Here is a 13,128-nt window from a genome sequence, read left to right on the forward strand (position 1 = left end):
CTCAAAAACTCCAGTTTTCTCGGATTAGTTTACAGCAACTTGAGGCTCCACAGTTGAAGCATGATAGTTGCACTAGGAGGAAGAAGTTCATTGTTTTACAGCAAAGCACTGCATGGGTGGCCAGCACAGTTGTCTGGAAGAAGCACAATCATGGGATTTTCTTTGCTCATTTTGTGCTTACAGTCATATGCTATACAACGAATTTTACTCCTATCATTTAGGCTTATCACTGATTTGTATACTCACATTGCAGTTTCCATACATTGTTGAAGCTTTCTGAATAGCTAAGCAAATTAAGAGTGCCCCCTTCTGGGACAAGGGGAACCTCGCTGGCTCTGGATCAGATTCACCTTGTGGATTAACAACGTAGGCCAGCATGGCGGCAAGCCTGGGTGAATTTTTTTGACAGTTTTCCACATCCACCTAGGTAAAGACTGGACTGGTCTCCACATCCCACCTCAGATACATGATGTGCATGCTGTGGAACATCTGACATTTGATAAATCACTAGATGCAGACAAAATGGATACATGGATTTCTTCACAGGAGTCTTTGTGGGGCGGTTGCTGGCTGCAGCATTACAATGTCTTAGTGGGTGGTGACCCCATTGTAATAATAGCCCGTATAAATGTAGAGTTGGTTCTTTGTGAATGTTGGAGACATACCATGCCAGTCCGTGATACAGGGCACCGAACAGGAAGAAAGGAAGTTCATTGCAGCTTCACCAGTAACAAGCAACTACAGTTTTTCCATCCCATCAACAATGCCCCGAGTACATTACTTGGTCTTTGCTATGCTTCCCACCTTCGTTTTGTCAGTGTAAGACTTGTCAGGCTTGAGTTTGAAAACGTTCCAAATCCATCTGTGTAAAATATGTCACACTTTCCATACCATACCATAAGTATGCTAAGATAACATTTTTCCAGTCAGTAACATCTTTTTTCAGGGATCTGGCCTCACCACTGATGTTTTTGATAAACAATTTCCCTTAAGTTGTTGACCCAATTCATAGACACATTCAAATTTTCTGTTCTGGTCTTGCTCAGTCTCTAGAGCCTTGTTTGAATTGCTGGTGCATTGAGAGGAATTGCCACAGCCTTATCTTGATGTGCCCACTGAAATTAAACATTTTGCGGTTGAGCATATCTCCCAATTTTCACTCTATGATGCATTTTTGCTGCTTTTCTTAAGGTGCCTCACAGTGTCGAAGATTCCATTCCAGGAAAGGACACACATTATTTTTGCAACATCATCTTATTTTCGTAATACATTCATATGATTTACAAGTTCTCCATAACTGAAATTATTTTCTGCTTATTATATACAGACATCTTGCAAACTCTAAAAACACACTTTGTCACGACTGGGCTGCTGGTAGGAAACCTCAGTTAACTATATGTGAGGAATATGATCGGCAAGTGGAAGTCAGATAGGAACTCCAGTTGTTAGCAGCAGCTCACCTTTTCTCTTTTGCTACGTTTTAAATCATTTCTCACCTGCTTACAAGATTTTGTGAGCCATTCTGAGCTTCGCAGGAGAGCACGGCCAATAAAGGGGCAGCACATCATATGTGCTCCAGTTTTGCAATAAGATTTTCTCAGCTTAAATGTGTGCGACGTTTATACTCTATAGACTATTTCACAATTCCTATTGTGGCCTTCTTAGCAGCTGTAAGAGGACTTAGTAGATAGTTTTCATAACACGTGTGTTCAGAAATGTGCCATCTGGATATATAATAAATTTGAAACTTGGGCCACTTCCAACTCCTCTGCTTCACAGTATCCACACTGTGGAGACACTGAATTCTGATGTGTCTGCTCTACAGGAGCACTTAGCCCATGGAATGGAGAGTGTTTAGAGCACTCATCATCGTGTTCTCTTCTGTGTCACATTGGACGTCACCTTCAAAGTCAAGAGTGCAGCACGTCAGTGGAGCACTAGTAGCACTCCCAGTTGTGAGCATACCAGTTTCTCCCAGCAGTTGTTGTAGTTGGACAAAAATGGTACACAATGTCACTATTACTACAGGGACCTACCATACACTGCCATACACTAACCAAAATCAACTTCTGCAAAGCCTAAAAGGGCCCTAATCTTAGATGGTCGTCAAAAACTGCACATTTCCTCAAAATGCTATCAATTGTGTTGAAAATGTAAGTAGACATAGGACCACCTTATTATTCTTACCACTCACTCAGTTCATGCTTGGTTAACAGCACAAGTGTCTGATTAATCTATGACTTTATTAATTCTGCTGAACAGTTACATCAGGGTGAGCTAACTCAGCTACAAACTGAGTTGGATGGTGAAAAACTATCATCTTGAACATACAAATCAGCAGGCATTAGCTTCCTGTAAACAGTGCTCAACCTCCTACAGTCATTCATCCTCCTAACCAACACATCGAGGAAGGAGTGGCAGACATCCTTTCCCACCTCCATACTGAAGTTAGTAATAAGGTGGACTGAATTAACATATTCTAAAAAGTAGTGCAAATTCTTGCTGCCATTAGGCCTAATAATGAAAGTGTTATCTAACAAAGTGTGTAGCCTTCAATGCCACTGACTCAAGGGTGTATTCCTCAAAATTCTCTGTAAAAAGATTGGCTACAGTGAGTGACAAAGAACACCCCATGACAGCTTCATCAGTCTGCTATTAGAAATGTTCTCATAGAATAGAAAATAAGTGGAAGTCAACACATGTCTAAACAGCTCAGTTAAGGGGAGGTTTACTATCTTTGGCCCGAAAAAGTCATGTTCTTTGGGGCTTTTTTCTTGTGATGTATTATAGATATCAATGTCAAATTTGGTTAAAATTTTTATTGATATTTCATCTACAAACTGGAAATTTTTTGACAGGAAATGTCTAAGAGCAATGGCAGAAGGGCCGATGGAATGAAACAATATTTTGATGTAGACCTCCATTCGGGGTATGTCACAGGTCAGCCAGCTCGTCTGAAAACAAAATTGAGTTGATGTCAGGAAAGAACATAAGATTCTTCAGGAGTTGTACCTCGATTAAGTTATTTGGACCTTAGGAACCAAAATGGCGGCTATTTGAAAAAAAAAAAGGTTTTTTTCATCTATTTTTCAACTTCGTTGGCCAAGTAAAAATATTTATAGTTGATGGATCGGAATAAAAGTGGTACAACTTCTAGACAATTTAGTTAGCTTCGTTGGAAACAAAGAATCATGCCAATCGGTTCAGTGCATTTGTAGCTACCATACTACATGATAAAAAAAAAGTCATTTTGAGAAAAACCCGTTTTGAGAAAAACCCGTTTGAAGTTTTGACTTCATATAAATGCAATATTTTGCAATTTATGTTCAATCTGCTATTCCAGGTCCATAAACCAGTTCTTTCTCTTCCTCATAGAGGGTGTTCTCCTTGATCTGTGCCATCTTGTGCTGCTCCAGAGCCACTCGTACAGCCGGTGACAAGCGATTTTCTGCCGCTTGAATCCGGTGGTCAACTGAATGCTTGGCGAATTGCGTTGAATATAGTCCCAGGCTGATGTTCATCGTTGTCATGGTCTTCAGACGTGCTTAGTTGAAGCTGCTCAGTGCCAGGAAAGTCGCAATCTTCGCACCAGAATGCAAATGCTTGGGAGCTAACTTTGAAACACACACATTCAAACTTCCATTTGAATTTTGTGTTTCCTCCCAAGCACCGGTACAATAACTTGTCTGAAAGAAAAAAACTGGTGCGTGAAAAAGGCCAATTTCAGTCAGATGCAATTTTTTTGTTCAAAAACGAATAACAAACATTTCTGTTCTGTATTTGGAAAACCATTTCAGGGGTGGATTCTAAACACTTTTATGGGTCCAAATATGCAGTTTTAAAAAAATCTATTTTTTGAACCAAAAGATAGTAAACCTCCCCTTAATTAAAAAACAATCCTAACAGCTGTACATAATGAATCAGACAGAGGAATGTGAGTGAAGGGAGGGACTACATCAGAACTTATTAAAATACACTGTTCACATGCAGTTCCTCTAACTAATGTGTGAAGTCACCCTATTACCAGTCATCCGATGAATTACGGTAGTGCAGAGATTGAGGTGTGTACTTCCAGTTACTGGGACAGTGTTACTTAGTAAGCTATTAGGATTAAAACAGCAACTGACCTTTTAAATCCAGATGGTGATTTTTGCTTGAGTTCTACCTGGAGTCCTGGCTGTTGCCCTGTTCTGTAACGTTCACTAACACTTGGGATCAAGAATGAGATTTTCACTCTGCAGCGGATTGTGCGCTGATATGAAACTTCGTGGCAGATTAAAACTGTGTCCCGGACCGAGACTTGAACTCGGGATCTTTGCCTTTTTCAGGCAAGTGCTCTACCAACTGAGATTCATTTCTACCAGTACCTGGTTTCCTACATTCCAAACTTCACAGAAGCTCTTTTGTGAACCTTGCAGAACTAGCACTCCAGGAAAAAAGGATATTACGGAGACATGGTTTAGCCACAGCTTGGGGGGATGTTTCCAAATAGAGCTTTTCACTCTGCCATAAAGTTTCATATCAGCGCACACTCCACTGCAAAGTGAAAATCTCATTCTGGAAACATCCCCCCAGGCTGTGGCTAAGCCATGTCTCCGCAATATCCTTTCCTCCAGGAGTGCTAGTTCTGCAAGGTTCACAGAAGAGCTTCTGTGAATTTTTGGAAGGTAGGAGATCAGGCTGTGAGGACGAGTCTTGAGTCTTGCTTTGGTAGCTCAGTTGGTAGAGCACTTGCCTGCGATAGGCAAAGATGCCGAGTTTGAGTCTCGGTTCTGCACACAGTTTTAATCTGCCAGGAAGTTTCAACACTTGGGATGTTTAAATCACTACCTACATTGCGCCAGCTGCTAGTTGTCATAAAAAAAACTGTTTTTTTCTTCAGATCCCAGCAATTTATCGGCTGTTGGATTGTGCTTTAGTAATGGTATTTATTCAGATTTAGTATTATAACTTCTGAATGTTCAAAGTAAAATTTATTGATGAGGAAAAAATCACAGTCTCTGAAGCCAGCTGGTGCGCTCTGTTCCCACTTAATGTGGTTTGTAAAAACTGTACAGAAAACATTCTGCCCTTGGCAACAGGCCGGAGCCTCACCCAGTTTCACTCCAGCCTGCCCCGCTACTCCTCCCATTCAATCACAGTAGACTTGTCACAGAGTAAAACTTCACACATTAGTATTACTACTCGACATCATTGGCCAACAGCACTGGAAGAAGCGGAGTCCACATACACATGGATGACACGAAAAATAAAAGTTTCTTGTTTGCTACTGAAATATTACTGAAAGAAAATAGTTGTTACTGCTCTGTATTCTCAGAAAGTTCACTTCCTTCAGATGGCTGCACAACAGTGACTTCTGGGTGAGATGATGCTAGGAAGCTCCCAGCTGCTCTGATATCATTCCACACTACTTTACAAAGGCATAAGGAGATAAAAAATCATAGATTCAAATACCTTGTATGTATTCGCAGCTGATACTGTAATTCACATAAAAGCAATTTTGAACCATCACTACAGCTTTAAGACCAGTTAATAAAATATTCTTCCAGCAAGTCTATGAAGCTTTCACAAGATGGTGGTGCCCCCTTCCCTCATTTTGTGCCATAAATGGCAGCTATCTTTGTTTTTATGACTAGTGCCCACCAAATCCATGCAGCCAAAAGTGTTAGGAACTGAATTAGCCTGTAATTCCATATGGAGTCTCCAGAATGGCAGCAGATGTGTCACTTATGATGGCAGCATCAGGCGGAGCCTGCTGCCCCATCGTCATGCTCTGGACCAAACCAAAGAGCCATTGCTGGCTGCAACAACCACACTGTGTTTCACCAACTCACAATTGTGAGCCTCCACATATGGCAACTTTGTATGCTTCTGTTTCACAAAGAACACACACTCGTGTCTTCTCCACCAAGAAATGCTCTTTTTGGTTGTTTTGCAATGTACTTCATGCTTCTGATTCCTGTGTGGTTCAGAGTAGTGCAGTAATAGTGGTTACCTTCTTTGTCCAAAATAAAAAAAATGGATTATTATTTAGTAATAAAGACAACAGTATAGTAGCTTATATAATAACATAAAAGGTTTCTGTTTGAACTTGCCCTTCAGGTATTCGGAAATGATGGGCTTTTTGTCTGATCTTAGTAACGCTTGCCCCCCTCTGTGTCTTCGTTTTTTGCATAAAAAGCTCTGAGGCATCCACCATTGTACCTTTCAACTGTGTTGCACTACATTTGATAACTTTGAGGAAAAATATTATGTAAGAAATGTAGCAGAACTGTTACAGGTCAAACAACAGAGGAACAGAATTAGTGCTACTTGCTCCCCAATTGTTAATTAATTTCCCAGTATCAGTAATGTCTGATCGTCGTTTTCAGTTGTGTGCTGACACTAGTTTACGATATGTGTTCTCTCTCTGCATAGGATGTCTCTTGGTTTTGGTTGGTGTAGCCCTCCAACCGAGGGTTTTAAGTTTCCATCCACAGCAGTCGATCATTTCAATTGCAATGTGCGTATGATGGTATGTTCACCTGTTGAAATGATGATGGTGGAGGGCATTACATGACTGCATTCTCACATTCATTTGAACATTCAGTGCATCAGGAGCAGTTAAAGTTTCACACACCACATGCGTATGTACCATTGTATATCTGGGGTTAGTCCGCTGTCAACAAAAACTTCTGTCGATATTGGCAAAAAGGTAATGTCTTGCAACATCTTGGCTATCCAACTAGAGTGTTGTTCTTTTAAAGTCTATTTCTTCATATTGTTTTCAAGGCACTGTTTTCAATGTATCTCCTACAGCATTAATTTACTATACTTGTGGCCTAGACACTTTCACCTTGCGACTTCTTATTGGCACATCTTTGTTTCTCAGTGGGCTTATTGTATAATATGATATTTGTGTTCTTGTGAAGAAAGTAATGTAATAAATTACATTCTCCTGATACATGTCATAGGAACTTCTTATTCTCCCAAAAATACCCCCGCCTTCCCCCCCTCCCGTCTCTCTCTCTCTCTCTCTCTCTCTCTCTCTCTCTCTCTCTCTCTCTCTCTCTCTCTCTCTCTCTCTCTCCCCCCCCCCCCTCTCCCCCTCTCCCCCCCTCCCCTCACCCTCCCCATCTCTACTCCAGCTCTGTGGCATCATAATCATCATAACAATTTTACCTTCACTATTTTTTAAGATTCTATGCTTCTCTGAGGTGCAGTAAGGCTGTTCTTTGTTTGACATTCACAACCATTAGTTTTATAAGTATATAGAAAAGTAAAAATCCACAGATAGGCAGTGTTGATTAAAGCACATGTGGTCATTGGAAGGACAAAGTCTTCTCTACAAGAAATTTTAGGTTATGTTAAAGATGTCAGTGGTACAAAAATCAGTATCCAGTCACTTGTGATGGAATCAGGAACCAAAGTTGACAATAACAAAACAAAAGTCAAAATGTTAAATTATGTCTTCCATTCTTCCTTCACAAAGCAAAATCAAGGAATATTGGCATCATTTAACAGCCATACTGCAGCTAAGATGAGTGGCATCATGATCAATTGTAGGGCGTTGAAAAGTAACTTAAATTGCTAAAACCCCATAAGACCTAGAATTCCATAGAGTTCTTGTCAAGTTCTATACAAAAATGGCAAGCGAATTAGCTTCAATCTTGACTTTCAGTTTCTATAGATCCCTTGAGCACAGAGATGTCCAGTGTGACATGAAGAAGAGCACAGGTCAAACCAATTGAAGAAGAAGGAGGAGGAGGAGGAGGAAGTAGAAGTGAGCCACAGAACTACTATTCTATCTCATTTGCAACTGTTTGTAGTAAAACCCTAGAGAAGATTCTGAGAGCAAAGATTATGACTTGTATTGTATGTTAACCAGGGGACTAGAAACGACAGAGAGGCTCCGTCCCCACCGCAGCAGCAGTGGTCCACAACCCCACGATGACTACCGCAGTCCGCTTCACCCATACGCCGCCCCACACCGAACCATTCTTTCAGGGTTATTGTGCGCGGTTCGGCCCCTGTTGGATCCCCCCTCTCCCCAGGGAACGTCTCACACCAGACGAGTGTAACCCCTACATTTGTGAGGTAGAGCAATGGTGATGTACGCGTACGTGGAGAACTTGTTTTCGCAGCCATCGCCAACATAGTGTAGCTGAGGCTGAATAAGGGGTACGAGCCTGCATTTGCTGAGGCAGATGGAAAACCACCTAAAAACCATCCACAGACTGTCTGGTCCACTGGACCTCAACACAAGTCTGTCGGGCGGATTCGTACCAGGACCAGGCGCTCCTTCCCTTTCTGGAAAGCCATGCATTAGACCACATGGCTAACCAGGTGGGCTAAGGTATGACTTATTTAGAACCAAATAACCTTCTCCCCGGGTTCAAAAACATACATCACATGTAACTCATTTTACACTTTTCATGCACAATATCCTTAGCACTACGGATGTTTCAGTAAATATGCAGCTGTTAGATATCGAACCAGGTTTGCAGTTAATCTATGAGGTAATAAATGTTACAGTAATATTCATTTAGATAGCATCAGCCTCTTGCAAAAACTAGCTACTAGGTTTTAATGTCAGGAAGTGCAAGGTTGTGCCCATCATAAAAATTTAAGTGTGATATCCTGTGACTACAAGATTAATGAGTCACTAGTACAGCCCCTCATCTCATATAAGTATATGAGAGTAACATTGTCTATAGCACAGTAGAATGATCATACAGATTCTGTTGTTTGTGAAACAAATGGCAGGTTATGATGTGTTGATAGGATACTGGGAAATTGCAGTTTGTTTACAAGACTGATTGCATACAATTTCTTGGACAGTTCTGACCTGGGTACTGCTCAAGTGTATGGGGGTCACATCAGATCTCAGTAACAAAGGACATCAGACACATACCAAAGAAAGGGCAGTGCAGATATTCACAGGCATATGTAACAGAAATGTTGAAAAATTGTAATTGTTTGTCAGCGATGAAATGATGGACTTCGTTTTTATCAAATTTAGACTGTAAGCTTGTAACCTAGCTGACCTAATTAAATTTAGTAAATGCATTTGTTAAGTGAGCAATGTCTGGTTTTCAGGTGATTACTTTCTTTTAAAATTAGGGATTTGACATCCAAAAATTGTAAAATAGTCTCAAAAAGTGAGAAAAATTTTGTCAAATATAAGCCAGTGTACATCTATATGAGGGAGTAACTGATGAAGTTTTCAATAATTTTGTGTAAGGAGTGTGAATATAAGATAAGAGAGATTAGGACTCGTGTGGAGGCATATAGACAGTTGTTTTTCTGTTGCTCAGTTACGAGGGGGACAGGGAAGTAAATGTCTGGTAGTGGTAAAGGGTACGCTCTGCCACACACGATACAATGGCTTGCGGAGTATGTACATAGATGTAGATGATGCAGTATTGCAAACACCATGATTAAATTTTGTTTTAAGTGGTTTATATATCTACAAAAACATCCAAACATGGCAGATGTTCCATCTGTTGCCACTGATATTATATTTCATAATGGAATCCCTTTTTCCATGAAATAATCTTTCAGAATATTAACTCACTTTCAGTGTCAGTTGCCACAGTTCGCATGAAGAGCAGTTCCTCGTGTGTATCTTGGTTTGTAACAAAAGAACATATTCCAATAGTAATGCCCTATTACCAGGTAAAGTTGACTTGGCCACCTATATGGAGAAAAGGGTCATTTGCAGGCAATTATACAAAATACTTAAAGTATCTTAACACATTTTATCAACACCTCTTTGAACTGTGTTGTTGTTCAAAGGAATTGTTTTGAGTGTATTGTAAGCAGATTGGTGTAGAACAGTTTTTATAACCTCTTCAGCTCTTGGTAGAATTAACTGTCACCCGGTAGTATGTGGTATGCCAGATTTTTCTATTAATAGCAAGATATTGTGATGTTGAAGCAAATTTACTGTCAACTGTGGGTTTCTCTTGCAGTTTCTCTTTAACTATTTCAAATCTTTTATCTGTTTATCAGGATGATGCTGTCTCAAATGATCCTCCAACATGGGTGCTTTAACAGTGTCATTAACTTAACACTTTGTTGCATTAAGGCATGTAGGTAATCATTTGTGTGACAGTGATGGAATGAAATGAAACTTTACAAATAAGAGTGCACTGTCTACATTTCTTTTTAAATTTGACCATGTTTAGAATCGGTTATCTGTGGACAAAATTTAATCCATTTAGGTAAATATGAGACGACATACCAATCAAAATCAATCTTCTCAACCTCAAGTCATGATTAGCACTTCTCTACCCAGTTGAAGAAACTGCAAAGGATAGGTTGATAAAAATAATTTACTTAGTTTTTTGTGGCACTTCCAAATGAAATGACATTGATTCACTTTAACGTCTGTGGTACCTAACTATAGTCTCTTTACCAGGAAATGGCTCCATAGCTCTGGATCAGCAGAAGTTGGTAAAATTCAGCCTGATAATGTTTTGTGTATGACTGCTGCAAATCTTAGTGTTTTAACGCAGAACCTTGTGTATGTAGTTATTGTGAAGTGATTATTGTGACGTGTTGTGTTGCAAAATAACACAGCTCTTGATGGTTGACAAAGTGGTTCCTGACCTGTCATGAGCAGCACCAGATACTCTTTCAATTCCTTGGAGAAGGGCAAGGGATAATACTTCAGAGTGGAGCTGTGAAAATAATAATTTCACTGAACGTTGCAAGCAGGAGAACGAAAATAAGAGATGCTCCACCCTCTGTCTTAAGTGATGAGATGAACACTGACATACAGAGGAGCAGGCCTCACCTTTTTGAGAAGAATTCAGAATTTTGGTTGCTACCAGCCTAAATGAGATCCCCTCATTTACATCTAATGAACCCTCAATATTTTCTTATTCTGACAAGGGCCCCATGCAGATGGGAATAAATTCCTGGAGCTTGATATGACTACTTTGGAATCACTGCTCTTTATTGATATACATACTCGACAAACCACTGTGAAATGCATAGCATGTGGTAATTATAATGGTACCACATGTTGGGTTTTCTTTCCATTCCAGTTGCATATGGACACAGAAAGAATGGCGCCTCCATGCGAGCTTTTATTGGCCTAATCTTGTCTTCACAGACCTTTCAGGAATGAAGGATTTCTCTACATTATTCATGTAACAATGGTCTTGGAAACTTTATGAAGTGAGTTTCTTAGGATATAGAGGGGCATCATTTTCCAGTGTCAACCAATTCAAGTTTTTTTTCAACATTTCCATGAGAATTTCCCTTGTGCCAAACAAAAGTGCTCCCATTTATGTTGCCCTTCTTTATATGCTATCAGTACACCATGTTAGTTCTGTTTGGTATGGGTCCTAAAGACTAGGGCTGTATTCTAAAATAGGACAAGCAAGTAATGTGTAAGCAGTCTCCTTTATGGACTCGTTGCGTTTTCCCGGTATCCTGCATATGAACCAAAAGTTCTTCATGTACCTTAGCTAGGACTGAGCCCTTTTGATCACTCTGTTTTATATCTCTGCAAATTAATTTGACTACCCATTATAGTGGATAGAGGGAACACAGCTGTATATGATTTATTGGTGGCAAACTCCTTCTACTCCATTGGAGAGTGTGTGTGTGTGTGTGTGTGTAATTCTACTGTACGTGTGTATGGTGTGTATGTCACTGAACTACTCCTAAACGGCTGGACTGATTTGAATGAATTTTTGTTGTATGCGTTTGGGTGGTGCCCTGGATGGGATTTACATTCACAAATCAGCTCCACAGATGGCGCTGCTATCGGTATCTAGGTCATTTATCTATACTGCAACTAAACGGCTGGATCGACTTGAATGAATTTTTGTGTATGCATTCAATTGGAGTCCTGGAAAATTTACATTCTTAAATCAGCACGGTAGGTGGTGTTGCATTTTTGTGTGCAATATTCAGTGTATTATATTCAGATATAAGCTACGTGCATAGGATTTCGTTTATTTTTCAACATTTTAATTTGAGTGTGTTATATTAGGTGTGTTAAGTTGTTTTGACATTTTAATGTTTTTGTACGGTGTCTTTGGATATTTCAGATGTTTCATTTCAATGATTATTAAGTGTATTATATTCACATATAAGTTATGCCACATGTAAGTTATGGCCCACAAGCATTCATAGAATGATGAAAGATCAAAATAACAACACCAGGGTTAATAAGTAATATAGTAGTTTTATTATATGTTTATTACCTTATAAAAAAAAACTTTTTTTAAATTCAGTGCATTAATGTGATTGTAGTAAATGAGTGTTCGTAAAATGATCCTTTCATATAGTGTTCATAAAAAAAAGACTATCATTACACTTGGGACCTATGGAAGGTATATTAACTTATTTGGTTTAGTTGTAAATGTTTATCGTATATATATGTTCTACATCCTGGAGGACCTCCTCATTATGGATCAATTGAAATGAAAGTAAATCTAATCTAATCTAATTAGTAATTATAAATAAAATAGTCTCTGGCTGTATAGTTAATTTTATAACTTTTTTTAATTACTTGATCAGTTTCAGGACAGCTGATTCATCCTCAGCTGCACATGTGCACACAGAAAAAATGTCCGAAAATCACATTCCATCAGTACACATACAACATAACTGCAAAAGTTGTCAAGGCTACTAGTCCTCAGATCAGGTTAAAGTTTATTTGCTTCAGAGAGACCATACATAAAGTTACAACCTCTTAGCCAAGATCAAATATTAAGTCAGTAATATTTTCCATCTTTGGAATGTTAACGTCATTACACATTATTGCAGCTGTAGACCATTTTATTTATGGTCCCTACCAGTTATTACGCCCTGGTATTTGTGTGAGGTGACTGATTTCAGTTGTGATTCATTGATGTTGTACTCCTAGGATACTACTTTTCCGTGTTTTGTGAAACACGCAATTTTACATTCCAGAAATTTGAAATTAGTTGCCCGTCTTTGTGTCACTTTGAAAACGTACTAAGATAAGCATTTCCTCTCTGTTTACGGAGTAACGAGACAACTCTTCATGTGGTGTAGCATCTTTGCTAGTGTTACTGCCCTCATTCTGTGAGCTCATGCACTAGATTTGTGTGCCATAATGGCAGTGTGGGTGTATCTGTGATATATTTTGTTTAGCTATAAAGA

The 13,128-nt window shown here is 39.4% G+C and overlaps 1 protein-coding gene across 3 annotated transcripts in view; it reads left to right on the forward strand.

Moving 5' to 3' along the window:
* LOC126284710 (splicing factor, suppressor of white-apricot homolog) overlaps positions 1-13,128 on the forward strand; it is a 151,936-nt gene that overhangs the window by 80,931 nt on the left and 57,877 nt on the right. The window lies entirely within an intron of this gene.

The sequence above is a fragment of the Schistocerca gregaria genome, chromosome 8 (assembly GCF_023897955.1).
Source record: "Schistocerca gregaria isolate iqSchGreg1 chromosome 8, iqSchGreg1.2, whole genome shotgun sequence".
Classification (NCBI taxonomy): domain Eukaryota; kingdom Metazoa; phylum Arthropoda; class Insecta; order Orthoptera; family Acrididae; genus Schistocerca; species Schistocerca gregaria.